Source organism: Rhinoderma darwinii, chromosome 2, assembly GCF_050947455.1.
Source record: "Rhinoderma darwinii isolate aRhiDar2 chromosome 2, aRhiDar2.hap1, whole genome shotgun sequence".
In the NCBI taxonomy this organism is placed as follows: Eukaryota; Metazoa; Chordata; class Amphibia; order Anura; family Rhinodermatidae; genus Rhinoderma; species Rhinoderma darwinii.
The window spans coordinates 44360118-44374111 of record NC_134688.1 but is presented as its reverse complement, the minus strand read 5'-3'; positions in this window follow the sequence as shown (position 1 = coordinate 44374111).

The window sequence follows — 13994 nt, the reverse complement described above, 5'->3', positions numbered from 1 at the left end:
TCTACGAACGAGCTCTGTCTTGGTCTGTGTGGGAGCGGCACATGCGCCGTTCCCACACGGACGGCGCACGCAACTGAGAATGGAACGGCTCCGGTTCGCATTCTCTATGTGGATGTATGTGCCGTATTCCATCTCTGTATGTGTCGTTAATCGACACATACAGAGATGAAAAACAAAATGGCAGCCCCCATAGAGAAGTAAAAGTCAGAAAACATTCAAATGCACCCATAGGCTCCCATTATACTGACAGAGGCCAAAAGAGTGTTCTTTTGGCCTCCGTTGGGTGGTAGTCGACTACGCTATTCTATCCAGAAGCATCTAACAAAAAAAAAAAAAAGCATACCGCGAGGTAAACTTTTTTTTTTTCATCATGGGAGCCTATCAGTGACTAATGCCGCTGTATTGTAACACCTTCCCGACATTTGACGTATCCATACGTCATAGCCAGGAACGGGAAGTATGGAAAGGGCTCACAGAGCTGTATGTTACAGCCGATACTTCACAGTAATGAGCAGGATCGCGCTTGAGCATGATCCCGCTCATTTAACCCGTTAAATGCTGCGGTCAATAGCGACTGCGGCATTTAAATCGTTAGAAAGAGGGGGGCGACCCCGTCTAGCAGCTCATCGCGCCCCCCCCCCGCATTGCAATCGTGGGGGAGGCGATGGTTGCTATGGCTGCCTGGGGGCCTAATGAAGGCAGGGCTTATTAGAGGCTTGTCAGAAAGACGATATACTTGAATACATTAGTATTGCAGTATATAGTGCAAGCGATCTAACGATCGCTGGTTGAAGTCCCCTGTCGGGGACTAATAAAAAAAAAAGTAAAAATTTGTAAAATAACGTGTTTTTTTTATGTATAAAAAAAATGAAAAGTTAAAAAAAAAATACCTTTGCCCATTTCCCCCCTAGAGCATAGTAAAAAAATAAACATAATTGGTATCACCGCATCCGTAAAAGTCTGAACTATTACAATATATCATTATTTAACCAGCACGTGAACGCCGTAAAAAAACAAAAAATTGGAAAAGCCAGAATCGCTATATTTTTGGTCAAAAAGTGATAGGTCATCAGTGTCAGAAGGTAGAAACCCCCTTTAAGCCTCATTCACATGACCGCATTGCATCTCTATACAAGTTCCCCAGAGCTGAAATACGGCAGTAAAGTTATACTATGGAGGTTTTCATACTTCCATGTGCCAAAATACGGTAGCACACAAGTGCACATCCATATAGAGGACCGTATTGTACCGATTATTCATCCCATCATGTGCATTAGACCTTATGAAAACTAGTGCAAGGGATAAGAGGAGCAGTTGTCCATAACATCCAATCATATTGCCACTTTCATTCATCAAACCGATTGGTTGCCACAAGCTCCTCGTTTCCCTTACGCTTGTTTTGATAAATCTCCATAGTGAAAACGACAGATATTCTTCCCTTTCATATCCTGGTATGAAATAAACTCTATATACACAGTATATGTCAGCTACACAGTATATAAAAAAATCCTACAGTGAATAATTGTGTGTCGTGTATAGAAGGAACATGACATACTGTACTAAAGTGTTTATTTCCATTTTTCTGCTCTGAACACACACACATTTGTTATTTGCTATTGTTTGCCTGAAGGGAGGTAAATTGGGCATGCGGCAGGGTTACTCCATCTGTTATTTTACAGCGTACACTGTTCTTATTTAATTGTGGATATTTGTATTATAAGAGGGGAAGCTATATGGGATGCAGAGGTTGGAGTTGCAACCAGGCCCATATTCTTGAAACCCCACAATGCTACATAGCAGAACAGCAGCTATATATGTGGTTAATGTGAAAGCACAATGGGAGCAAAAAAAAAAAATGTTGTACTAAACAGTTACACATTGAGGCGAAAACCTCTTAAAAAATGTGTCGCATATTTCAGCCAGGTCGTGCGCAGTAATTGTGGCATCCATCCCCCCCTATTGGACATAAAATAAATAAATCCTCATAATCACCTCACTGCTCCTTTTCTCCCTTCTGGCTCCCTCATGACTCCAGCGTCGCTCATACAAGATCCTGACACCGGGCAGTGTCAGGACCTTGTAGGCGATGCAGCATTTCAACGTCATCAATGCTGCGTTGCCTACAAGGTCCTGACGCTGCTTGCGCCAGGGAAGAAAAAGAGCAAAGAGGTGAGTCTGATTTAATATTTTTTATTTATTTTTTTCATTTTAAATGTTTCATGTCTTATCGTGGAGAGCAAGGTGGGGGCCCAGCACAGGTCTCTACCTTGCTACGCCACATAGAATATAATCTACGCCAGTTCCTTTTTTGTCATAGATTTCCACTGTAATTGACACCAGTTTTCTGGCATAAATTATAATAAATTTATGGGGCCTCCATGGCCACGCCCTTTCCTCAAAGTCACGGCCCTTTCCACAAAAGAGGCTAGGGTGTCGCAAAAATGACAAAAGTCGCAATTTGCACCGCATATTGTGACTTTTGGGCCCTTTTGCGACTTTTCTACACCAGAAAACTAGCATTAAAAGGTTGATAAATTACCCCCTATGAGATATGCTAACTGCGCTCATATATTAAAGCTATATAAAGCTCTTTTACCATATATAAGGAGTTGTCTGGTTTAAAAAAACTATTTTCGTATACCTTAATTCTGAGTTAATAGAGGAGATCCCTCATTCAGACCCCTCATCTATTAGCCGGAGTGGAGTACAGCTACGAAGAGCGTCTCATGTTCTGGAGGATCCAACTCGTTCATGCACAGGGACAGCCCATTGATTTTCATGGATAATGTGTAACGCTCACTTTTTTCTATGGTGGCGCTGCATGGAAATTAAACAGTTTCTGACAGGTGTTCCCACAGATCACAGCTGATTGCTGGGGGTCACTGTGGCAAGACAGCCTGTGAGTTAGAGGATAATTCCTGGTGTCCTACTCTTTAAGGTAAATGGTAAAGACATTGTAAACTATGTAAACTTTTGAATGGCATTCTTTTATTTTTATTTTTTTAAATAAAAAAAGGTCAATTCGTGTGATTGGTGCAACTTTATAAATAGTTTTTATTAAAAATTATTTTTACTTTTTGAGATACAGCTGCTCTGTATTCTCTATACAAAGCAGCTGTATCTTTCGCCAAGACCTGAATCCATCAGTTACGCAGACCTGACAGGTCCAGTGTCAACGGGTCCTGCATGTCTCTGACATGTAGGTTCCACCTGTAATCTATCACATCTAAATTATGAACTTGTCAGAGACACGCAGGACCCGCTTTTACTGAACCCGTCAGTCCCGTGGACTTGACGGAAGCAGGATTTAGCGAACGATACAGCTGCCCTGTATATGGAATACGGAGCCGCTTTATCTCGAAAAGTAAAAATTATTTATAAAGTTGCACTAATCACAAAGACTGACCTTTTTATTAAAAGAAAATGCCCTGCAAAGGTCTACATAGACTTTAATGCTAATAATACTTTCAATTACAATCCCATTAGGCACACGGCTGAATTATAACTTTGTACAGCACCCATAGAAATTGATGGGGTCATACTTTACCTTTGTATGTCTTGCTTCTAGGGAAGATAATACGACAGTGTACGGAGCCACAGGGAATCTGTGTGGAGCCATAGAGGCCCCAAGCACACAGCTCTGCCATATGCATGAGGCCTATAACCCAGGATAAGTCTTAATTTTTTTATTAAAGGACTATTCTAATATATCTGATTGACATGTCATTAAATCCTTTTACTTCAGTGAGGGTCCAGTAGCTGGGTCACCCACCTATGTTGTAAATTAATGTATGCCTATACTGATGATGATAGGGCATGTGTTGCCCCCCTTCTTTACTGAAAAAAAAAAAGGGAATTATGGAAATCTATGTATGATCGCACCATTACCCTTTTAATAGGTGAGGGGATCACATCATTACGGCTATGTAACACTGGTCCTGGGATTGACTTCAACCTGGACACCATCTGTATGAATTTTGAGTAAGATGGCTTTCTATCTTAATATCTATTTCTCTAATTAACGCTAGTAAGTGTAGTAGGAAAATGTGTCCTGACATCTTGAAACGCTTGGTGAACTAAAAGAGAGATGGGATGCGGATCAGCGGTAGGAGAGAAGGGGCCCTCACACTATTTTTGAACAGGGACCTTTTGTAGTTTGTGCCAGAGCTCCATAGTCTCTTTTTCCAGAGAATCGTTGAAGGTCCAAACTCATGGAGTCCCCACCAATGTTATTTTATGATAAATTATAGGCATGTGAGAAGACACATTTAGGAGGAATACCTAACAAGGGGAAGCACAAGACGAAAATATGGTAATTGGAGCATTCCCCACCATAGACCCTGCCCATTATTAAGGCCACACAAGTCATATATGGCTGTAAAATTTTTGTCTGGTCTAACAAAATAAAGAGCATTGCATGGCACTTCTCACAAAATCTCAAACCCCCCCCTGGGTGTTCTGCTCTTACTCCGACAGCACTGAGTGTGTCAAAGTGACATACAAATACCTATAAGTTATATATGACTTTAGTTTATTCATATATAAGTTTTCCTTTAAAGAGGACCTGTCACTAGGTCATATAAGTTGAACTGATTAACTGGCCTGAATAGCGCAGTCTCCCTGATTCCATCGCTGCCTCCCCCGTTCCAGAGATATGGACCACTGTTGTTTTGGCTCCCTATATGCTAATTTGCTGTACGGAGTGGAGATAGCTTCCCTGCCTCTGATGCTGACCAATCAGCGCAAATGTAGATGAGAATAGTTCACGCACTTTTGGCTAACTACAGCAAATTTGTATAGAGGGAGCCAACTTAACAGTGGGCCATATATCTGAGAATGGGGGTCCTGGAAATAACAACACTGGAATCAGGGAGACAGCACTATTCAGTTCAGTAAACAAGTTCAACTTATATGACCTAGTGACAGGTCCTCTTTAAGCAGGTGCCCTTGACCCAGGGTGACCTATAGATCCAGTGTCACGTTGCGGGTTTGTGGACCCACTAGGCCGTACTGCCGTAGCGGGGAGGCAGCAGGCCAAACAACAGGGAACCCCAGCAATGCAATGTCCCGCACAAGGGTACCCCAATAGTCCAGACAGTGGCCGCAGCTCTGGTACAGATGGAGATGTGTGCGGCAGGTAACTCCAAACGTGGCGGATGACACAGGTGCCGCATGTTGCGCCAGACATGGCGGATTCCTCCGGACATGGCAGATGACACAGGACGTGACAGGACTCCGACACTAATAGGCACAGGAACAAGAACAGCATGGGATACAGGAACAGGTAACAAGGCACGGGTAACAACTGGAACGGGAAACACTAAGGGACCATTTGCAAGACAGACTTGGGATAACTAACAACGCTCAGGCAAGGATCAGAAGGGCTGGGGCCTTCTTATAGACCACGAAATCATGGGCCGTTTATGATGATGATTTCCTGATGTGCGCGTGGCAGGCACGAGCGTGCGCGCACACCCTACGGGACACAGCAGAACGGAGCAGAAGTGAGCGCTTGCGTCTCCTAGGAAGGAGATGGGGACCAGCGCTCACAGATCCATGGCTGCGGGCGTCGGGAGGTGAGTAAACCTCGGCCATGGACGCTAAACCCAGGCCTAAGGTGCTTAAAGGAAAATTCCTGATGTCACTGTATATATTTCTGACCCATGGCCACTGTGTGTATGCACAATAAAACAAAATTAATTTTCCGCTGGGTGAATTTTAAAAGATTTAATAATTTGATCATCCAATCAATAACAGTGGACATCGGCATACAATGTTGATGAAGGTACAGCACTGTGCATTGTAATATACAAAGTAGTGAAAAAAATATATATAAAAAAGGTTTATTCAAAAATACTTTATAAAATGTTGACACTCAGGTATCTGTAAAATGGGATACATTTTAATACTTTATTAGAACTGGTTTCGATGATCAGCCTATGTATAGTTCTATTAGTCACTCACAGCTATAACATTAAGATTCAAGTTATTAATAAATAAATTGGAAAAAGGTCATAAAACTAGGACTGAATGTGATCATGTATGGGCAAATGTCTCTTCAGACTTCCCAATTCTTGGCCAAAAGTGTGTGAAAATCTTTATGTGCCACAACGAGCATTTCTGTCAGCTCGTTGTCATTCCTGAAGGAAGCCCTACATAATTCACTCAGAGTAAGATCAGATGTGTAGGGTCAACCTAGGCAAAGTTACATAGCGTGTCCGCCACTTGATCCCATGTTGGATACTAATGGACAAAAAGAAAGGTTAAGGTCCATCTTGACTGGTATCACATTCCCAAATTCCCAATCCTCTCTCCTAGTAATTGAGACAATCTATAGGTGCCATCACCCCATCATTTTACCAAGGTACATAGAAGTACTAGAACATGCAGTGACAAAGCTCAACTAGAGTGATCCAAAAATAAAAAAGTGTAGCCGGAGGAGGTTCCTGTTAGATCCCTAGTTGCTGTTCATACCAGCATACTGAAATTTGTCTCTGGGAATATCAAAATATAAATAGAAGCTATAGGAAAATCTTCTACGGAATATCTTTGCTGTATCAACCATATATTTTATTTTATATACTAGAAAAAGGTCTTTATTCAGGATGCAAAAATAAAATTTTTGTGGTCTTTACTAAAATTAGTTTTTTACTGGCAATGCTTCTTGATGAAATGTTACTTTTATTTATTCATTATTCTTTTCTTATGAAATTTTATATATATTTTTTTCATTTTACTCTGGAATAGTGGATATAAGTAAAAAAAAATTCTAAAAATATCCTACGTAAGCATATCTTCTAGTGACACTTTCTTTTTGAAAATATACTCTACAGTGGTGCCTGTCACGTGGGAGGTAAACACATTTTTGGCTTTTTCTGTATCTCCCACTTGCAGACCTGGCACCTCCATTCTTGGTATCAGAAGGGGTTTGAGTGGTTGGACCTGCACCGATTACAAGTGTTTTACAGGAGAATGTCTTTAGTCAGAAGAACTTAACAGTTATCTGTGGGTCTACAATGAAACATTCTCCACTGGATTCTATTTTTCCTTTGGTTCTACATTTTTGACATTTTGTTAGAATCCACACTGGACACCTCTATGGACTCGCTTCTTTCATGGAGGGACCACCTTTGATGAACATACACAGTAGCATAGCTGGCCACAACATTTTGCTAGTAAACATCATTCTTCAAAGCTGGAGAATACAGAAGGGACTGGTAATATAAGATTTGCTGTCTGACAGGCACTTAAATCCATATCCTAAATCGAATGACCCTTTGGCTCCTATCAAACAACTAAAAAAATACAAGAAAACCATGGACCTGTCTAATGTCATCCTATAAGTCTGGCAGCGAAAACTGCTGGTATACAGTTGGGTCCAACCACAAGCACAGACTATTTAGCTCCTGTTTTGCTAGCACTAGGAATCACATCTCCCACCTCATCCTGCACATGCCAAGCACATTGCCTTCTAGGACTCAATCGGACCTGAAGCTCCATATCATGTGCTTTAAAGGGGTTGCACTGGATTAGAACATGGCTGCTTTCTGTCTACCAACAGCGCCACACCTGTCTACAGGTTGTGGGTGGTATTGCAGTTCAGGCCCATGCATTTCAATAAAGCTGAGTTGCAATACCAGGCACAACACATGGACTGGTGTGGCGTTGTTTCTGGAAGAAAGCAGACGTGTTTTTTCTAATCCTGTACATTCCTTTTGAATAATCTACGGCTCCTACAACCTTCTCCTGGCATTAGGTTATGTAAGCAATTTCCAATGTGAACACCAGGGGCTCTGTAAGCCTTTAAAGTTCCACAAAAGTGTAAGTTTAGGGGTCATGCACATATCAGTTAATTTTTTCAGTGTGCTTTCTGATTTTTTTTAACGGATAGGACACTGACCCTTTCATTTGTATGGGCACATGTACACATCTGGGTTTTTCTGCGGATCGGTGTGTCCCATCCGCAAAGCTCAGGGCAGGTCTTATCCCTGTTAGTTTTTGCGGATCTGTCTCACCTATTCTAGTCAATGCGGTCCTTTTCTTTCAGATCCAGTTTTTGGGTCCGTATAAAAGGACAAGGATGTGTGTATGAGCCCAGACTGTAAGACAAATTAACCAGCAATATAACAGTGTCTTAGTTATGTATAAGGATAGATCCAACAGTAATACAACAGCCTTGTTCTTCTATCAGAAGGGATTTACACACTGAAGTTGCACTATAAGGGCATGTTCACACGTGGAGGAATTCTGCAGACACTGTCCGCATCAATGCCGCACGTAATCTGCGTTACAGATTCCGTTGCGCCTTTGCCTAAAATGTGAAGTAAAATGCTGCGGATTAGTCGTTGCGTATTCAGGTGAAGAGTACATCCTGCTCTCTTTTAAAACATTTCATCTCAGTCTGGCTATAGACCTCGAAACACATAGGTCCAGCCAGAATGAAGAAATATCCTGTTCGCAAAAGCAATCCACAACGCAACACACATAACATCTGCGGATTTCATTGCGTAATTTTGCAAATCCATTGAAGTCAATGGAGAAATTCCGCCACAAGTCTGCATCAACTCCGCAACAGCCAGTGTATGCTGCGGACACCAAATTCCGCACCGCAGCCTATGGTCCGCAGCGGAGTTGTCTGCAACGTCTGCACGAAGATAACTAAAAAGGTGTGGAAACCAATGGACAGACTGTCTGCTGCGGATTTCCAGTGCGGACTGTCCGCAGCGGAATTCCACAGCAATTCCGCCACGTGTGAACATGCCCTTAATAAAGTGCCCTCTAGAATGACTTACAAGTCATAATGGAGATCCCAATGTCAATCCTAGAGTCAGCCGACCTCATATTTTATATAACAATACATTTTTTTACTATATGTACTCGATGTATTTCACAAATTCTTCCAAATAAAGTAACACATTTCCCTTTAGTAGAGATCTAACTGGAATTCTAGCTATATGCTTTAACTGTAGTACATGTCTGCTATGGGGACAACAGCTGTACTGACCCAAAAATGTATCGCAGTAAGGGGGTTTATAACAAAATTCCCCTCGGCTGGGATCGCACTGGGGCATTGATAAACTATTGCATCCAAAAGTCAAATGTTAGGCTGGATTCATATATACAGATTTTGGTGCAGATTTTTGAGCTAATAGAAGGGATACTTACTGTATCAGTCTTTCCTTTATACGTTTCCTTCTTTTTGGAATAAGTCCTGTGTTTAGCTTAAAAACTGTACCCAAAACGGCACCAAAAACTGCATGTGCGATTACAGCCTTAGGCCGGATTCACACGAGCGTGTGTGTTTTGCGTGCGCAAAAAAAGTTGCGTTTTGCGTGCGCAAAAAAAGTTGCGTTTTGCGTGCGCAAAAGGTCCATAAAAGCTCCGTGTGTCAGCAGCATATGATGCGTGACTGCGTGATTTCCGCGCAGCCGCCATCATTATGACACTCTGTTTTTCTGTTTTCATTCATAGTTTTGACTACTGTAGCGCGGAAGTGCGTCCGTGTGCCGTGCGCGGTTTTCACGCACCCATTGACTTCAATGGGTGCGTGATGCGCGAAAAACGGGCAAATATAGGACATGTCGTGAGTTTTACGCAGCGGACACACGCTGCGTGAAAATCACTGACAGTCTGAACGGCCCCATAGACTAACATAGGTCCGTGCGACGCGTGTGATTATTCAGGGGCTTATTCAGACAAACGTATAATACGTCCGTGCCACGCGCAGGATTTTCACGCGCGTCGCACGGACCTATGTTAGTTTATGGGGCCGTGCAGACTGTCAGTGAGTTTCATGCAGCGTGTGTCCGCTGTGTAAAACTCACGACATGTCTTATATTTGGCCGTGTTTCGCGCATCATGCAACCATTGAAGTCTATGGGTGCGTGAAAACCACGCACGGCACATGGACGCACTTCCGTGGGACGCGCGTGATTCGCGCAACAGCAGTAAAAATTATGAATGAAAACAGAAAAGCACCACATGCTTTTCTGTTTACAAACATGAAAACAGAGTGTCATAATGATGGCGGCTGCGCGAAAATCACGCAGCCACGCATCACACGCTGCTGACACACGGAACTTTTGCGCGTGCAAAACGCCGCGTTTTTTGCGCGCAGAAAACGCACACGCTCGTGTGAATCCGGCCTTAGGCCAGAATCACACACATGCAGTTTTTGCATCAGTTTTTTGAGCCAAACAAGAGGGGACAAAAACTAAGGAAGATGCATCAGTCTTTTCTTCAAACATTTCCTTCCTTGAGGATCCACTATCCACTTCCGCTTTGGCTGGAAAAACTGAGCCAAAAACTGCATTAAAACTGTGTGTGATTCTGGGCTATGGGCACCTTTTTTTTGGTGTTTACATTTTTTACCATTATTTATTTAATTGTGGCAAAACCGCTGCTGTTTTACAAAAATGGCATGGTTTTGCCACAAATACAAAAATCATGGCAAAAAAGGGCTGCAAAACCACAAAAAAATGACGATGTAAGTCTACCCTAAGGCTTTGTTCACATTTCCGCTTAGTTTTTCGGTTCTTCTGTTCTATCATAGGAACAGAGAATCGAAAAATAGAATTGCCGGAGCCATTGCATCACGGACACTAACGAAGTCCGACATAACACATTGACTTTAACAGGTTCCGTCAGAGTGTTCATTGTTTTAGCGGAAGAAATAGCATAGTATGCTGCACTATTTCTTCCGGCATTTTTCACTGGCCCCTAATGGAGCCTCTGACACAGATGTGAACGCAGCCTAAGGCCTTATTCACACGAGAGTATTTCACGTCCGTGTTACGCGCGTTAAAAAAACGGACATCACACGGACCTATGCAATTCAATGGGGCCATTCAGACATTCCGTTTTTTTCACGCAGCGTGTGTCCGCTGCGTGAAACTCACTGCATGTCCTATACTTGTGTGTTTTTTGCGCATTACGCACCCATTGAAGTCAATGGGTGCGTGAAAATCACGGACAGCACACGGACGCACATCCGTGTGCTGTCCGTGATTCACGCAACAGTTGCTAAAGGAATGATGAGAAAAACAAAAACCTCTCCTTCAGTTGTTTTTGCTGACGTAAAAAACGTGTGAGATACGGATGACATACGCGTGTAAAAACGCAGACGCGCACCTTACACGGATGCCACACGGAACTGCAACGCTGCATTTTTTATGCGTGCAAAACGGACACGTTCGTGTGAATTAGGCCTAATAGTGTAAATGTGCATGCTGTTTTTGATTCAATAGTGGTGCCATAAACACAAAAATACCCCAGAATGATTGAAAAAGTAAGACCTACTTCATGTAAGTAAATACTCACTTGTGTTTTGCATTTTTTTCTCATTTATCTCATTTGGGAAAAGCCACCAGGGAATAGAGAGAATGGCTACTGAAAAAATACAGCACATTTCAAAACACATTTTGTATCACAAGAAAACCTATATCGCTTATATATTCAGTACTCAGGAATCGGTCACAGCCCCTCCTAATGTCACTGGAGTGCTCCACTTGTTAATGGAGCATCAAACGCCAGAGGAGCTGCTGTCTATATACAACTCATACAGTAGTTAAACTTAAGACTATTTTCAAAAAATTGCAGAAATGATTATTCAGTAACAATGTTCATCCAACATTACAAGTTTTTCTAATTTCTGCTTGATAGCAATGACTTCCTCACATTGGTAACCATGTCTCTCAATGTTCCATATTGAAAAACAGCCGTTCCCCACAATGTCCAATGTCCAATATATTTGTATGAAGCTATGTCTTACTTCAAGAAGTTTTTTGGCTCTACAAAACTGTCTTCAAATTGAGACAGGTTCGAAGCTTTGGTCCATTTACTATATCCACTAAATGTCTATGTTCATCCAAAGTTTCCATTTTTCTCTATTAGATCATAACAGGTCTCTCCAGTCTGTCATCTTGTCATCACTGACTGCCACTAAATCAACACACTCTTCATCTTCTGCTGCCATCATTCTCATCATCTGATTGGCTACATGTTGTTCTATCCTAGCACAATTTATAAAACCGCTCCAAACACATTCAGCCCTGTCTTTATGAACATAATCACATGAATGGACAAGTCACTGTCTCCCACAAAATCAGCACACTCCTCTCCCATTGCTGTCATCATTGACATTAAATTATTTGATGTTTTATTTTTTCCCTGCTCAAAGCATGTAATATTGAGTACATTTACTGCTCCAACTAAAGCCATAGACATGTGATTACTGTCCTGTGAATAATCATTCGGCTTACAGCCACCACTCGTGACTTAACTATGCACATTTGAGACAGATGTGCGAGCAAATTACTACAATGATAAAAGTGGGATAAGTGGTGACCAGACACATTTGGTGATGCTTATCTCAGGGGGCCCATATGAAACTATAGGAAACAGTTTACCAGTCACCACTAACAAAAATCTCATGTCTATGGCCAGCTTTCCTGTCTTTTAAAAAAATTTTTTTACTTTTTGTACTATAAAAATGGAATGTGATAAACAGAATATCAAATTCACAAAGGATCTATATGCAAATAGCTGAGCATTAGTTACCTGTCGCATTAAAAATACAAAAATATATATTTTGTGAATATTGGTATCATTATTGTCAAGAGAATTGTAATAGTATATCAAGCAATTTTTTATCAGGAAGGGAATTATGATATTATTTACATTTATAATCTCTGAGGGAATGTTCACACTGCTGCCGAAACCTCTGTTGGCAGTCCCAGCAGATTTTACTGGAAGAATAGTGCTGCTTGCAGAGCTATTCTTCTTGTCAAAACAGACAGAAATCACAATGGAAACCAATGTACCTGATTGTTAATCAATAGGGTCCTTGAGGTGTCGATGGTATCTGTCGTGTGACAGATCCGGTAGAGCGTTGTGGGTTCCGTTATTAATGAAAACTACAACGCAAATGTGACCCTAGTTTAAGAGGGGACCACAAAAAAAATAATGGTTTATCACAATAACAAATACATAAAGTTTGCAAGGTCGGATTGGATTACCTTGAGTCCACCAGAGGAGTTAAGACTGAGGGCGCACCATCCTGCTATACAGAATAGGTGCATGCCTCCTTTCATTAAATTGTGCACTCTGCTAAACCTAATGGCCTTGTTATGACTGTGGCCGATTATCATGCCAGGCCTGGGCCAACAGTAGAAAGCTCCTATCCTCTGGTGGGCCAATCTGACCCTAACTGTATGATAAATTTATGGTAAAGTCAACTTTCCAATTTTAACATTGTGCAAATTTCCACACCTAATTCCCATCATCAGTTCTGCATTAAATGTTGTCTTCACTACACAATAACGTGTGATAATCCCTTCCTGATACATTAAATTGGGAATGTGGTCTAATGTGCAGTAGTTAAATATGTATGACATCACTATTGGCATGTTTATGATGGTCAAAAACTCTCCAGATGTAATAGAGCTCTCCAACTATGCTCAGAAATGGTTCAGAGGGATACAATAAAGCTGTGTATAACACAAATTCCTCTGTACTAGGTATAATTATGTAAGAAACGTCTCAAATTAATGCCCATTTTACAAACTGGATTATAAACATAGCTTTTTGTAAAGTAGACTCATACGAATCTATGGTTCAGGACATGTAGAGCCATATCCTGTTTACAAAATAAATGTTATGAAAGAGATCAATAAAAAAATACTATAAAAAGTGCCTGTACATTGTGTGTACATCGTCAATATATTGTAACCCATGTTAGTTGGTAAAATACAAAACAAAATGAAACCATAAAAAATAAATAGGTATAAAATAAAATCAGTGCTGTTTGGTCTTTGTTTTATAAATAAAAAAAAAACAAAAAAACACTTATATAATGCAAAGAATTTACAGAGTTATAATGCTTAGTTCATGTATTAAGCTACATGTGTGATCAACCCACTATCAAAAGAATCAGTCCCTTTTTTAATTTCATTTTGATCACAAGCTGACAGAACACTAGTTCTTTTCTGAGGATA